We start from the raw sequence: 5000 nt of genomic DNA, 5'->3' as shown, positions 1-5000 counted from the left end.
CACTGTAGTAGAGCAGACGTCTGTGTTCAGGGCTGCAGTATGATTAACACTGTAGTAGAACAGACGTCTGTGGTCAGTGTTACAGGACTGCAGTATGTAGAACACTCACAATCGCACACAAACGTGTGTCCACATACACACGGACACACACACACACATTCCAAAAATCGCTCTGGAGCCTTCACACAATCCTCAGGGCCCAGTCCAGATGGACTGTTGGGAGATATCAGGTATCCTGCTAATGGACGGCGTACCACAACCCTTCAGGCCTTTCCTTTAGTGTGGATCTGCGAACCTTCCTCTGGTGAATACTGATCAGCCAGGGAGACAAACAAGGTCCTATTAAATCAGGGATCATCAACCACAGTTGAAGTCGGAAGTTTACATACACCTTAGCCAAATATATTTAAACTCAGTTAGTCACAATTCCTGACATTTAATCCTAGTAAAAATTCCCTGTCTTAGGTCAGTTAGGATTACCACTTTATATTAAGAATGTGAAATGTCAGAATAATAATTGAGAGAATGATTTATTTCAGCTCTTATTTCTTTCATCACATTCCCAGTGGGTCAGAAGTTTACATACACTCAATTAGCATTTGGTAGCATTGCCTTTAAATTGTTTAACTTGGGTCAAACGTTTCCGGTAGCCTTCCACAAGCTTCCCACAATAAGTTGGGTGAATTTTGGCCCATTCCTCCTGACAGACCTGGTGTAACTGAGTCAGGTTTGAAGGCCTCCTTGCTCACACACACTTATTCAGTTCTGCCCACAAATTTTCTATAGGATTGAGGTAAGGGCTTTGTGATGGCCACTCCAATACCTTGACTTTGTTGTCCTTAAGCCATTTTGCCACAACTTTGGAAGTATGCTTGGGGTCATTGTCCATTTGGAAGACCCATTTGCAACCAAGCTTTAACTTCCTGACTGATGTCTTGAGATGTTGCTTCAATATATCCACATGATTTTTCTACCTCATGATGACATCTATTTTGTGAAGTGCACCAGTCCCTCCTGCAGCAAAGCACCCCCACAACATGATGCTGCCACCCCTGTGCTTCATGTTTGGGATGGTGTTCTTCGGCTTGCAAGCATCCCCCTTTTCCTCCAAACGTAATGATGGTCATTATGGCCAAACAGTCCTATTTTTGTTTCATCAGACCAGAGGACATTACTCCAAAAAGTACGATCTTTGTCCCCATGTGCAGTTGCAAACCATAGTCTGGCTTTTTATGGCGGTTTTGGAGCAGTGGCTTCTTCCTTGCTGAGCGGCCTTTCAGGTTATGTCGATATAGGACTCGTTTTACTGTGGATATAGATACCTTTGCACCTGTTTCCTCCAGCATCTTCACAAGGTCCTTTGCTGTTGTTCTGTGATTGATTTGCACTTTTCGCACCAAAGTACGTTAATCTCTAGGAGACAGAACGCGTCTCCTTCCTGAGTGGTATGACGGCTGCGTGGTCCCATGGTGTTTATACTTGGGTACTAATGTTTGTACAGATGAACGTGGTACCTTCAGGTGTTTGGAAATTGGTCCCAAGGATAAACCAGACTTGTGGAGGTCTACAATATTTTTTCTGAGGTCTTGGGTGATTTCTTTTGATTTTCCCATGATGTCAAACAAAGAGACACTGAGTTTGAAGGTAGGCCTTAAAATACATCGACAGGTACACCTCCAATTGACTCAAATGATGTCAATTAGCCTATCAGAAGCTTCTAAAGTTATGACATCATTTTCTGGAAATTTTCCAAGCTGTTTATTAAAGGCACAGTCAACTTAGTGTATGTAAACGTCTGACCCACTGGAATTGTGATACAGTGAATTGTAATTGAAATAATCTGTCTGTTAACAATTGTTGGAAAAATTACTTGTGTCATGCACAAAGTAGATGACCTAACCGACTTGCCAAAACTATATAGTTTGTTAACAAGAAATTTGTGGAGTGGTTGAAAAATGAGTTTTAATGACTCCAACCTAAGTGTATGTAAACTTCCAACTTCAACTGTATGTAAACAGACCATAAATGTCTCAATTTGTGTTTTCTTGGAAAGTTGTGAGTGCTATTGTATGATACAATATCAGTCCTATCGTCAACTGAGCTCAGCCAGTGTCTGGGTTTCAGCACCACGGACAGCAGGAACCTGGATCCAGACTAGGGTTCAGCACCACGGACAGCAGGAACCTGGATCCAGACTAGGGTTCAGCACCACGGACAGCAGGAACCTGGATACAGACTAGGGTTCAGCACCACGGACAGCAAGAACCTGGATCCAGACTAGGGTTCAGCATCACGGACAGCAGGAACCTGGATCCAGACTAGGGTTCAGCACCACGGACAGCGGGAACCTGGATCCAGATGCTTTTCCTGGGTTCCAAACCAGGTGTAGGTTTGTTTTGGCTTTGGTGAATGTGGCGGAGCAGGAATATTGTGGACGTTTAAAAACGTGACGGAGCAGGAGTATTGTGGACGTTTTAAAACGTGACGGAGCAGGAGTTTTGTGGACGTTTTAAAACGTGACGGAGCAGGAGTTTTGTGGACGTTTTAAAACGTGACGGAGCAGGAGTATTGTGGACGTTTTAAAACGTGACGGAGCAGGAGTATTGTGGACGTTTAAAACGTGACGGAGCAGGAGTATTGTGGACGTTTAAAACGTGACGGAGCAGGAGTATTGTGGACGTTTTAAAACGTGACGGAGCGGGAGTATTGTGGACGTTTTAAAACGTGACGGAGCGGGAGTATTGTGGACGTTTTAAAACGTGACGGAGCGGGAGTTTTGTGGACGTTTTAAAACGTGACGGAGCGGGAGTATTGTGGACGTTTTAAAACGTGACGGACCGGGAGTTTTGTGGACGTTTTAAAACGTGACGGAGCAGGAGTATTGTGGACGTTTTAAAACGTGACGGAGCAGGAGTATTGTGGACGTTTTAAAACGTGACGGAGCAGGAGTATTGTGGACGTTTTCAAACGTGACGGAGCAGGAGTATTGTGGACGTTTTAAAACGTGACGGAGCAGGAGTATTGTGGACGTTTTAAAACGTGACGGAGCAGGAGTATTGTGGACGTTTAAAACGTGACGGAGCAGGAGTATTGTGGACGTTTAAAACGTGACGGAGCAGGAGTATTGTGGACGTTTTAAAACGTGACGGAGCGGTAGTATTGTGGACGTTTTAAAACGTGACGGAGCGGGAGTATTGTGGACGTTTTAAAACGTGACGGAGCGGGAGTATTGTGGACGTTTTAAAACGTGACGGAGCGGGAGTATTGTGGACGTTTTAAAACGTGACGGACCGGGAGTATTGTGGACGTTTTAAAACGTGACGGAGCAGGAGTATTGTGGACGTTTTAAAACATGACGGAGCAGGAGTATTGTGGACGTTTTAAAACGTGACGGAGCAGGAGTATTGTGGACGTTTTAAAACGTGACGGAGCAGGAGTTTTGTGGACGTTTTAAAACGTGACGGAGCAGGAGTATTGTGGACGTTTTAAAACGTGACGGAGCAGGAGCATTGTGGACGTTTTAAAACGTGACGGAGCAGAAGGTTTGTGGACGTTTTAAAACGTGACGGAGCAGGAGTATTGTGGACGTTTTAAAACGTGACGGAGCAGGAGTTTTGTGGACGTTTTAAAACGTAGGTGAAGGAAGCAGCAGCACTCCAGACAATGACAAATCCTTAAAGCTCGGCCCTTTAGGGGAAAGAGGAAAGGGGGATTCCTAGTCAGTTGTATAACTGAATGTATTCAACTGAAATGTGTCTTCCACATTTAACCCAACCCCTCTGAATCAGAGAGGGGCTGCCTTAATCGACATCCACGTCTTCGGCGCCCGGGGAACAGTGGGTTAACTGCCTTGTTCAGGGGAAAGAACGACACCTTTTTACCTTGTCAGCTCGGGGATTCGATCCAGCAACCTTCCGGTTACTGGCCCAACACTTTAACAACTTCTGTGGTCCTCAGCATGCTTCTGCTTATTCAGGGTGTGTGACCTGAGATGTGTGTGTTTCTAAGCACCATTCTGTCTCCGATTGTTTCCAAGCACCATTCTGTCTCCGATTGTTTCCAAGCACCATTCTGTCTCAAATTTGTGAGCTCAGCACCCCTATACAGGTAGTCTCTCACCCAATGATTTTGCCCTGTGTGCCCACCCAAGCAGATACACACAAACACAATAATAGCAACAAACTTGACTTTTCTACCGCGTCTGTTTGTCTGAATGCCCGTCTGTCTGCCTGCCCGTCTGTCTGTCTCTTTGTCTGTCTGTCTCTTTGTCTGTCTGTCTCTTTGTCTGTCTGTCTCTTTGTCTGTCTGTCTCTTTGTCTGTCTGTCTCTTTGTCTGTCTGTCCGTCTGTCTGTCTGTCTGTCCGTCTGGCTGTCTGTCCGTCTGTCTCTCTCTGTCTGTCTCTCCCTGTCTGTCTCTCCCTGTCTGTCTCTCTCTCTCTGTCTCTCTCTCTCTGTCTGTCTCTCTCTCTCTGTCTGTCTCTCTGTCTGTCTGTGAGTGTCTTTTTGTCCATCCGTCTGTCCGTCTGTCTCTGTCTGTGTGTCTGAGTCAGGTAGGAGTGTAAACCCTACAGAGCTTCACCTTGTACAGCACTTTGAGATATCAGCTGACGTAAGAAGGGCTATATAAATACATTTGATTTGATTTGAGTATCACGTCTCACTTTCATACTGTCCTCAGGGCTAGAGGGCGGTTGCCAGATTCGGGGCCCCCCTCCAGAGGTATGAAAACAGCCCAGTAGCCTCCTACAGCAGGGGACAAGAGTGGTGACTCGCACACCGGCTGGGTTTGCATCATACACATATCCTGCCCTACGTTACACAGCCATACATACATAAAACACACACATCACTTAAAGATGTCCCTGTGTCTAACACACATATATACATAGACATCACTCCTATCCTCTTCCACACATACCCAGTGAGACGGGCGGTGATGATAGAGGCAGCGGGGACAGGGAGGGAGCGGGGACTTGGACTTTACAGTGTCCCAGAACTTT

The sequence above is a fragment of the Salvelinus fontinalis genome, chromosome 4 (assembly GCF_029448725.1).
Source record: "Salvelinus fontinalis isolate EN_2023a chromosome 4, ASM2944872v1, whole genome shotgun sequence".
In the NCBI taxonomy this organism is placed as follows: Eukaryota; Metazoa; Chordata; class Actinopteri; order Salmoniformes; family Salmonidae; genus Salvelinus; species Salvelinus fontinalis.
The sequence above is the reverse complement of the archived record's forward strand: the minus strand, read 5'-3'. Positions refer to the sequence as shown.